Below are 11,571 nucleotides of genomic sequence, written 5' to 3' on the forward strand. Positions count from 1 at the left end.
TAAGACAATCTATGCTGTCAGGGTAGGATATTCTGGTTGGTCTGTTCCTACATGGAAGAAGGATAAAGGGTCAGGTAGAAATTTGTGCCAGTAAGACCTCATTTGGAAAATTTAAGCTGAAGAAGTTTAGAAGTAGCTCTTAAGCAAGGCTTACGTTGAATCTATTAGCTCCACAAAGCTAACTCAGTTACATAAATAAGAACTTGAAAAAGCCATCACTTTAGGACCTAGCTATAAGTGCTTCAAAGTATGATCAAATCTAAAATGAAAAAGCCTTAAAATTGTCATTGACAAAAAAACGCAAATGTGAGCAATCGACCGAACAATATAATTTTTTTCCCACTATACACATTATTTTATGGAAATAAGATCAATAGTATTGTTAGGAACAATAAGGTTTCCTTGCTACAAATAGGCACCCAAGGATATAAGCCTGTATAAAGATTGCATCATTAACTACTTAAATTTAGAGGATACTACATGCTTCAGCAGCACGTATACCCAAATTACAACAATACAGAGATTAACATAACACTTGCACAAGGATAATATGAAAATTTGTGAAGTATTCCATATTTTTCATTGTTCAGTTGCAGAAATGAGAAACAGTTATTAAAAGGTTAATTACAAAATTACAAGTGTAACAATATATGCAAGTGTTAGAATTAAACGTTAGTTTGACATCAGTGTATTAAATCTTCACCTTAGAAAGGCCTTTACATAGAACTTCACAAAACTTTTGAAATTAGTTAACATTATCATTTTATCCCAAAGAAACAAACTACTATAAGAACCTAAAAAAGGGGCTGGGAAGGTGGCTCAGTGGTAGAGCGCTTGCCTTGCATGCTTGAGGCCCTGGGTTCGATATCTCAGCACCACATACGCGAAAAGAAAAAAGTCAGAAGTAGCTCTGTGGCTCAAGTGGTAAAGCGCTAGCCTTGAGCTGAAGAGCTGAGGGTCAGCGTTCAGAGTTCAGAGGCCCAGAGTTCAGGCCCATGACTGGACCAAAAAAAAAAAAAGAACCTAGAAAAAAATAATCTTAAATTTTCTATATGAAATGCAATCTGAAATGACATATTTATTAATAAATAACATATTATAAAACAATGTTGAATTCAAAGTATATCTAGGAAAGAATTAAATAGATTATGGATATTATGCAAACACAGAATATAGAATATTTTAAAATATACCTTTTTCAGTCAAGAACCAGAAATATCTTTAGCTTCTGTACCACTCATTTCAACAGATAAGATCAAATTATTTCTGATTAAAAAATCACAAACTCTGCAGAAATCATTATAGATGTACACAAACAACTCAAATACATTTTGACATCAAAGTCAGGCAATTCAATTGGAAAAATTCCACGGAATTTTTACAGTAAGATATTGCTGTTATTTGGATTGTGAAAATATTTTGTATGGACACAAAGAATGGACTGGCATTTTGATGTTTAAGAAACGTAACTGATATCTTAGCTATGCTAAATAATGCTGCGATAAACATAGTTGTTCTGGTAGCTTTAGTATGGTCTTGTTTGATGCCCCTAAGTAGATGAATGGATTAAGAAAATAGAATTCTATGGAATGGAATTTTATGCCTCCCTCAGAAAGAATGCCATTGCCCCATTTGTTAGGAAATGGAAAGAATTGGAAAACAATATATTAAGTTAAGTAAACCAGGCCCAAAGAAACAGATCCCATGGTTTCCCTTATTTGCAATAACTAATATATGTCTGAGACAAACAGAAATGGTCAGATAAGTTGATATTAGTTGAATTGAACCCCAAGATAAGGATTCAAATGTTATTTTTTTCTTTCTTGCAATTGTTTCTAACATATTTATAAGACGATATCTTTGCTGCTTTGTATGTCCCTCCACCACCGTAAAACCCCTACTTTAATTTTATTTGATGTTCGTATGATTTGTGGAGGGGAAGGGAAAAAACAAATTGTTTAAATAGGGATACAGGTTGACCCATTGCAACAATGAGATATACAAGACGTCAGGTAGAAAAACGAACTTTACAACTTTGACGGGGGGGGAGGGGTAGTGAGGGGGGATGGGAGTGGGGGGTAGATGAGAAGGTATGGGAAGGGGAAATAAAGGAGGAGGCAACAATGCTTGATAAGAAATGTACTCATTACCTTGCCCATGTAATTTTAACCCCTCTGTATGGTGTTTTCACAGTAAAATAATAAAATTCAACAAAAAAAAAGATAAAAGAAAAGAAACTTAACCCGAACCATTACAACTTAATAGAACAATTCGTACAACCTTCCACAACTTCAAAGAGTAGTGATACATACTTATCCTTTTGATAATATGAAAGGCAGTTTCTTCCAAGTTTTTCTTCAGACCTGGTTTGATATAATGGTTCAACAGAAGGAGATCTAGTGTATCTTTGCTATCTATATTCCCAGCAGCAAGATGCAAGGGAGTCAAGAGGCATTTAGTTTGGGCATTGGTATCTGCATCATGATGAAGTAAGAAAGACGCCACACTGGTATTATTCCACGAGTAAGCACTGCGCAGGGGTATCCAGCCATTAAAAATTATTGCATGAATATCTGCTGCTTGAGCCACCAACTCATGGACAATGTCTACATGTCCACTGTAGGCTTCCCAATGAAGAGGGGTATATTCATTGTAATCCCTAGTATTCACATGAGTGGCCTTTATGGAAAGTAGTCACCACACTCTAGTAAGCCGATTATTTTCAGCAGCACAAAGAAGAAATTTGCTTGGATCCTACTCCATTTTTTTTTTTCTTGCAATTGATACGATTTCTCACTTTTTCGTTTTGTTACTCATCTTCATCAGAATTGCCTAACTAGAGTCTTTCAGTGCCAGTGGGAATAAGGTGTCCATGTATTTCCCCAATAGTTCATATTGGTTGAACTTGTGGGAAAAATACAGTGAATTTTCTGCATCTGTTTTTTTCATGATGGTTTATTTTCTCTTTTTACATTTTTATTATTCTAAGTCATTTTAACTGGAAAGTAGGGAATTGATGGAGAGCAAAGGAGAGATGTTCTTCCTTATCCAAAGGTACAGACTGAAAATGAGGATCATGTGCAGCTTCTCCTAGGAATGAGAAAATAGAAGGTGGCTCAGTGGTAGAGTGCTTGCCTTGCATGTATGAGCAACGGCAGGTCATGTCCACTTTGTAGCCTTGTCATTCAGACCCACGGTGCAAAGAAAAAGACATAATACCCCAGCCCTCTGAAGCTCGCCACTTTTTGTGGTATCCTACTTTTTTTTCTTCCTGCAAACCCTCAGGGCCTAGGATCCCAGGATGGGCTATGGGTCCAGAGACTGCACCACAGCCTAGGGTGATGGAAGCTGAGTCAGCATAGCCACAACCTGAGTCAAGCCCCGTGGTTAAAAATAAAGAATAAATAAAACAATTAATTACTTATTTAACTAAATTAAAAAGAAATAAAGATCTCTCATTTGGAATTTCTGCCAGTTTCCTTCCTTAACCTGGAATTTGTACTCAGTTCTTGGTAAATCTGTAGCAATGTGAGGGAAGGTGCAGCGTTGCCACTACTTGAGTTCAAACCCCGTGCCAAGCCAAAAATAAAGAAAAGTCACTGAGCTCGGCAGGGGGAGTAGTTGTGGAGATGGGAGGGAAGGGAAGGTAGGGGGAAAACAAACAAAAGAGGAGGCAACAATGCTCAATAGGAAATGAACTCATTACCTTGCTCATGTAACTGTGATCCCTCTGTACAACATTTTTGCTATAAAAATGTACAAAAAAAGAAAAAATGTAGTGCTCAGAGAAGCACTTTGGGGATAATGGAAGGATGTCTGAAAAGCTGTATGAAATTCTACACTGCTTTTTTTTTTTTTAATGCTCTGTATGAAACTGAATGAACATAACTGCTTTCAGTAAAAAAAAAAAAAAATTAAGCTACTGTCGTGGAACTGGGGTCAGTATTTCTGTAATTGCTGTGATTTGATCTCACCCTCCAGGTAACTCTTTTGCACCAAGAGTGAAGACGAAGCTTACTGTCTTTGAGGAAAACAAATTCAGGCTAGAGTTCTGAAAGCCCAAATGAATGCCCTGCAATTGAAAATAATATTACTATACATATGTAATATATGATATATACTTACATATGTATGTTTATTACATATAAATTTTATTATTGATTTTGTATTTTATTTTTTGTTTGATTCATTTATTTATTGTTTATTGCATTTAGTATTATTATACACATAATATTTAGTACATGTTTTACATCTATTATAAAATGATTCACAATAATTTAAGACATTGACTCATTTTCATTTATACTTTATTAAGTGTTGAAACATGATACATAATTAAATGGAAGCATTTGTTACAGTCTTCACATGTTTAGAGTCTCGCCCACAGATGAGCTTTGTCTTCTTTATCTTTGGAAACCTTCCTATAGGGATTTCTTTAGATGATTTATAATCAGAGGCCTTTTCTTGAGGATAGGCAAGTTGAGGTATAAAATTTAAGGGTGGGGCTAGAAATGTGACTTAGTGGTAAGGAGCTTGCTCAGCATGCATGAATGCCATGGTTTGAATCCTCAGTGCCACATACTCAGAAAAACCCAGAAGCTGTGGAGTGGCTCAAGTGGTAGAGCTCTAGTCTTGAGATAAAGAAGCTCACAGAGAGTGCCCAGGCCCTAAGATCAAGCCCCAGGATTTTCAAAAATAATAGGCCAGATTCTGGTGCTGACATCTGGAAAACTAGCTTCTCAGGAGACTGGGAGCTGAAGACCACAGTTCAAAGAAAGGCTAAGCAAGGAAAGCCTGTTAGACTCTTAACTCCAATGAACAACCAAAAGACATTGTGGCTCAAGTGGTACTGTTTGCCTTGAGCTGAAGGGCTCAGAGACAGTGCCCAGGCTTGAGTTCGAGACACACAACTGGAAAAATGTGAGGGTTAATCAAAGTACTTTTCCTATTTGCTAATTAAGAGAACATTCTCTGGAAAATGAATGCTGATGTATACCAGAATTGGAGTCAGAGCTCAAGGTTCAAGTTTAGTAGCTCCATATGCCCAGTCTCTGAGACTCTAGCATTATAACCTTGTGTGCTACAGGGTTCTGAAAGATCCAATGTTGAAAGGGTTAATATGCTCCCCAAGCCCTTTGTGATAAGCAGTTGACTTGTACTGAAAATGTCATTACAGTTCTGAACCTAGCAGAGAATCAGTAGCTCACGCCCATCACCCTATCTTAGGAGGCTGAGGTCTCAGGATCACAGGGTAAAGTCAGCCAGAGTAGGAAAGTCTATGACACTCTGACTTCCACTTCTGAAACCTCAGATGTTCAAGAGCTTCCTGGGTTTCCCTTGGTGATGAGAAGTTACTTGCCCTCTAAATGTTCTTAAAGTTCTCAAGCTATAGAAGCAGGAAAGAAACATTATTAACCCATCATGGGTTCAAATGTAGTTCTCAGGGTCAAAGCCCTGTTAGCAGGAAGAACTCCATTGTATCACTGTATTTGAAGGACAGAAAATAGTTGCAAAAGCCAGGCTAGGTGAAAAGACCAAGGCCTGCAGGATTAGGAGGCAGAATGTACACACTCAACAGGAAAGTGAGCTGCAAAACCACTTCATTAATTCCAGGCACAACCAGCAATGGGGGAGGGGGGACTTCAAACATTTGTTAGAGTTATGCCAGGGTCAGGCTTTTCTCAGCCTCTTCAAACAATGACTGATTAACCTTCCTCCCTCAGGTGAAGGGAGCCTCAAACTATATTTAGGTTACCAACAGAGAGCCAGTTTAGTGTGCGAGTGTGTGTGTGTGTGGGGGGGGGAAGGAACAGAGTTGAAAACCCTGATCTCTGGTTTTAAGGAGTGGGTTTTTCACTCTTCATTTCTCAGATTTGAAGGCCCTTCTTCTACCTCGGTGAGTCCAATCTCCTTCCTTCCTTCTGCACATCATTAATGCCAATCCCCAGTCCAAGGAGAAGCAGGGCCATTTCTCTTCTCTCTCCAAGCACCTGGCTCTTCCCTCTTGGCTCTGGGGCCCTCAGCTGCCTGAGAAGTGGGAGAGAGACAGTCTTCCTTCTCTGTGGTTATGTGAATGCGATGCTGGTATCCTGGCACACTGCAGAAGGCCTCATGACTGCTAATTGTTCCCTTCTTCCCTCTTGACGTCCAAGAGCAGATTCATCGATCATGTTTGTATCTATCTATCTATCTATCTATCTATCTATCTATCTATCTATCTATCTATCTATCTATCTATTATCTACCCACCCACCTACCTACCTACCTATCTATCTCTTTGTCAGTTCTCCGTTGAACTCAAGGCCTGGGCACTATATGTAGCACTCTATTACGTGAGCCACAGCACCAATTCTGGCTTTTTTTGTGTATGTCCTACTGAGGAATCGAACCCAGGGCTTCTTGCATGCTAGGCAAACAGTCTCTCACTAATCCACATTCCCAGCCCTCTCATCTTTTTCTTAATGGTATTTTTTACATAAGTATGCTGCCATTTTTCATCCGCAAGTTAATTTTTCTGAATACCGGTTACTGCTAAGAAACCTGATCTTGTCTTCCCTTGCCTGATTTGTGATTGTTCCTGTGTTGGCCTCATAATAAAATGTAAATAAACCCTGCTGAAAGCCTAAGTGTGCATCATATAAAGACACAGGCCTGAAACCCTGGAAGAGAAAAGCGATGGGCCTGAAATGAAGATTAAGATGCAGTTCATGCAACAGACATCTCTGAAAAATAAATCAGTAAATAAAAGCAGAAGCATTGCATATGGTCTGTTTGCACTCAGGGAGGTAATACACACATAAGTAGGTAAGGCACTGATACATAACTTGGCCTTCTCCCTTTGAATTTTTTTGTAGTCATCCCAAGGCTTAAACTCAGGGCCCTATACAATCCTGAGTTGTGTTACTCAAGGCTGAGGCTCTACCACCACCACAGCTCCACTTCCAGCCATCTGGTCGATAAAAATTGGACATAAGCACCTCCCAGGCTTTCCAGCCTGCTCTGGCCAATATCTCCTGCTTGGCTTTCTCTCTCAAAGCTGGAGCTCTTCCCTCTAGGCCACTGCTCCACTTCTGGTTTTCTGGTGGTTTATTGGAGAAAAGAGACTCACAACTTCCTGCTCAGGCTGGCTTTGGACAGCGATCTGAGGAAGATTCAAGCAACTTTCCTCAGGGATTCGCCGAGGAACCGCTCCACACAAACCTTTAGTCTAAATCTCGAGAGGTACTGGAGAAAAACAGAAACAGGAAGATGTTTCTAGTGTGTCCTAGATACTTAAGGTTGGAAACACTCATAATTAGTAGGTCATTTTATAGGCAAAAGGAGCAGTGCAGACTGCATGAGGATCATTCCAGCTTTTGTTCCACTCATCCTGAGACAGTAAATTTACTGCAGCTCAATGCAAAGTGACTGAACTGATGTGTCCTGTGGACATTTGCTCCCAAATCCTGGAACACTCATTTCTCACTTTTGGTTGCAAGCCTGTGACCAGAGGAGAAGATGAGGAGAGAAAATCGTTTTCAGAGAAAGCAGCTATAAAGAACATTGGGTAGTTTACTTATAAATTCAAACCAATGGAATGACCCTGTTAAGAAGTCAGCTTGTCCAGAGTAAAAAATGAAGAAGGAAAGAAAGGGAAGAGCCAGTGGCTGCTGACTCTAATCTCAGCTCTGAGGAGGCTGAGATGTAGAGAACCTTAGTTTGAATCCAGCCAGTATTGGAAAGTCCATGACACTGTTATTTCTAAGAGCTCAGAGAAAAGCCCAGATGTGGGGCTTTTAATGCAGTACCTGAGCAAAAGCAGCTCAGGAACAATGCCTACGCTCATAATCCAACCCCAGGACCTGCCCCCACAAAAAGGTCCTGTACCTCATGTGTTTGCGTGTGTATGGATGTTCCTTTAGGTGTAGCTCCAGAGTAGTTATAATGAACAGCACCAAACTAGGAAATTTGTTTATAATACAATGATTTCATAGCATAGAAAGTGCTTTTGAAACAGTGCATGTTCAGGTACTCCCCTTACTGTTCCGTGTAGCCTGAGGGTTTCTCTCTACCCCATGCTGTGGGAAGAAGTCTCACTCATTGTCTGAACAGGAAAACAAAAGGCCTTACTCCTGTACAGCGATGAAACAACTCCATCTGGGCCAATTAGTGAGGATGAGTGTGGGTAGGCTCTGAAGGCCCAGAGAAAAAGGCCTCTTTGTACCCCAAGCTATCTCTCTCCCCAGTTCGCTGTTTTGACAGGATGCCTTCATTTGTGTAACCTCCATTGGCAGGCCAAGGTCCCTGTACTTATCCTGCCTTTGTGAGACTATATTCCGGTGTTCAGATACAGTGCTCAATAAAATTCAGGAGTTCTTCTGGCAGAAAACTAAGATATTGAACCTAATGAAATGTTTAATTGCAGGTGATGATGGACCTATGATGCGTTTCCTAGGTTTCTGGAATATTGGGAAATCCAAGCACATATCACATAACAGAAAGCTTCCTGTCATCTAGGGCTGGTGAAGCTCATCATGTTTTGAAACATTTGACCTCTCCTTGTTGGGCCCTGGGTGGCTAGGTTTGGGTTGAACACAGGGCCTGGGTGCTGAACATGAGCTCAATGGAGAAGCCCAGTGCTTTACCATTCTGTGTCTCAGTTTCACTTCTGGTCTGTGTGTGTGTGTGTGTGTGTGTGTGCGCGTGCGCGCGCATACACCAGTCCTGGAGCTTGAACTCAGCACTGTACTTTGTTTTTCTTGCACAAGGATAACTCTCTCCCACTTGAACCACGTAGCTAATTCAGGCTTTATTCTAGTGAGGTGGTCCTGAGAAATGAAGCCCAGGGTTTCATATATGCAAAGCACTCTACCCCTAAGGCCCATTCCCAGCCCTCTACTTCAGGTTTGTTAGATTTTTTTCTGCTTTTTTGTTGTTGTTGGTTGTCGGAGATGATGCATGGGCCTGCGTGCTGTCCCTGAGTTCTTCAGCTCAAGTCTAGTGCTCTACCACTTGAGCCACAGAGCCACTTCAGGTTTTCTGGTGACCCATTGGAGCTAAGTGTCTAAAGGACTTTCTTGCCCCAGACTAGCTTTGAACTATGATCCTCAGATTTCATCCCCCTGAGTAGCTAGGATGACAGGCATGAGCCAAAAGTACCAAGCTTCCACTTCAGGTTTCTTAGGGGTCAATTGGACATAATAGTCTCATAGGACCTTTTGTGTCTGGGATAGTTTGTAACCTAGATCCTCAGATCTCAGCTTCCTGAGAAGGCAGCTATCGACCCCTAGGTCATGGCACTCTGCTGCAAGGGGATCCGTGGTTCCACATGGTGGAGTGGTAGCCATGTGCCCAAGAGGTAAGGGTCAGAGCCTAGGCCCTGAGTTCAAGGTCATGACTTAGCCAAAGCAGAACAAAACAATTTTCTTCAGGAGACAACTCACTAGTCTTCAGTAATACATAATTTTGTCCCTGCCATGGAGACATATCTGAGCTCAAACTTATTGTCTGCATAATCGTCTCAGTGTGTAGCTCTTACAAGGCCCCAATGAAAGAATGCATCCTGAGAAGGACTCAGCACATGGCACTCTTAGCTTGACTCAGCACACAGCATCCTGTGAAAGACTCAGAACACAGCACCCAATGCAAGACTCAGCACACTGCACCTTATGAAAGACTCTGCACATAGCTCCCTGTGCAAGACTCAGCACAGAGCATGCAATGAAGGACTCAGCACATAGATCTATTCCACAAGCTGTCATTAGAATTAGGGAAATACTAGAAATATACTGTGACATCATGAATATTGTGACATCTCATTGTTAGATGTAATGACTGTTGTGTCACATTGTCACATCACAAATCTGTTCTGACTTCATCACATTTGTGCCAACAAATGCCTTTGGAATCCTCACAATCACATTCTAAAATTATATACTCATTGTGAGTTAATGACAATTGAGGTCTGGCATGCCATTGTCACATCAGCAATCTATTGCAACATCACAAAGGTATTTTGAACTCATCACTATTATGGCATCACCAACTAATTGTCACATATCACTCATGACATAATTTGACACCATATTGCAGTTGTGGTATTACTGTACCATCATGCTTTCACAAATCTATTATGCCCTCATCACATCTTAGAAAATTCATGGCCTTTAATCAAACAGGATTCATTTCAGGGATGCAAAGCTGGTTCAATATACACAAATCAATTAATATTATTCATCACATCAACAGGAGCAAGAATAAGAACCACATGGTTATCTCAATAGACGCAGAAAAAGCATTCGACAAGATCCAACACCCTTTATGATGAAGGTTTTGGAAAAATTAGGAATCCATGGAACATTCCTCAATACAATAAAGGCTGTATATGACAAACCTACAGCCAGCATTATACTCAATGGTGAAAAACTAAAGCCATTTCCTCTTAACTCAGGAACAAGACAAGGATGCCCACTCTCTCCACTTCTCTTCAATCTAGTATTAGAATGCCTAGCTACAGCAATAAGACAAGATGCAGACATAAAGGGGATCCAAATAGGGAAAGAAGAAACAAAACTCTCCCTCTTTGCAGATGACATGATCTTGTATTTAAAGAATCCCATAGACTCCACTCCCAAATTACTCAAGCTGATTCAAAACTTTGGCAAAGTAGCAGGTTATAAAATTAACCCCCAAAAATCAATGGCTTTTCTGTATGCCAACAATGAGAAAAGTGTGGCTGAAATTAGGAAAGCAACTCCATTTGTAATAGCCCCACAAAAAATAAAATACCTAGGAATTAACTTAACTTAAGAAGTGAAGGACCTCTATGATGAAAAATTTAAAATCTTGAAAAAGGAAATCAACACAGAACTTAAAAAATGGCAAAACCTCCCATGCTCCTGGATTGGAAAGATTAACATCGTGAAAATGGCAATACTTCCCAAGGCTATCTACAAATTCAACGCAATACCTATCAAAATTCCACCCTCATTCTTCAAGGAAATAGAAGAGGCAATCCAAAAATTCATATGGAACAATAAAAGACCCCGAATAGCAAAAACGTTCCTCAACGGAAAGAACACTGCTGGAGGAATATCAATACCAAATTTCAAACTCTACTATATAGCCATAGTAATCAAAACAGCTTGGTATTGGCATAAGAACAGACCTCAGGACCAATGGAATAGAATTGAAAACCCAGAAATGAACCTACAGACCTATAGCCATCTAATCTTCGATAAGGGAGCTAAAACAATAGAATGGAAGACAGACAGCCTCTTCAGTAAATGGTGCTGGCAAAACTGGTTAACTACATGTAGAAAACTAAAGCTAGATCCTTATATATCACCTTGCACCAGAATCAACTCCAAATGGATCAAAGACCTTGAACTCAAAGCAGACACTCTGAAAACATTACAGGATGGAATAGGAGAAACCCTGGGTCTCCTTGGCTCAGGCCGAAATTTTCTGAATAGAGACCCAGAAACACAACAAATCAAAGAAAGGCTGGACAAATGGGATTGTATAAGGTTGCAGAGCTTCTGCAGGGCAAATGACATAGCTAGCAAGATCAATAGAAAGCCCACGGACTGG

The 11,571-nt window shown here is 40.2% G+C and overlaps 1 pseudogene; it reads left to right on the top strand.

Moving 5' to 3' along the window:
• Positions 1-480: 480 nt before the first annotated feature.
• Positions 481-580, top strand: LOC122099432 (annotated as a pseudogene).
• The last annotated feature ends 10,991 nt before the right edge of the window (positions 581-11,571 follow it).

The sequence above is a fragment of the Dipodomys spectabilis genome, unplaced genomic scaffold (genome assembly GCF_019054845.1).
Source record: "Dipodomys spectabilis isolate Male_0828 unplaced genomic scaffold, ASM1905484v1 ptg000513l, whole genome shotgun sequence".
Taxonomy (NCBI): Eukaryota; Metazoa; Chordata; class Mammalia; order Rodentia; family Heteromyidae; genus Dipodomys; species Dipodomys spectabilis.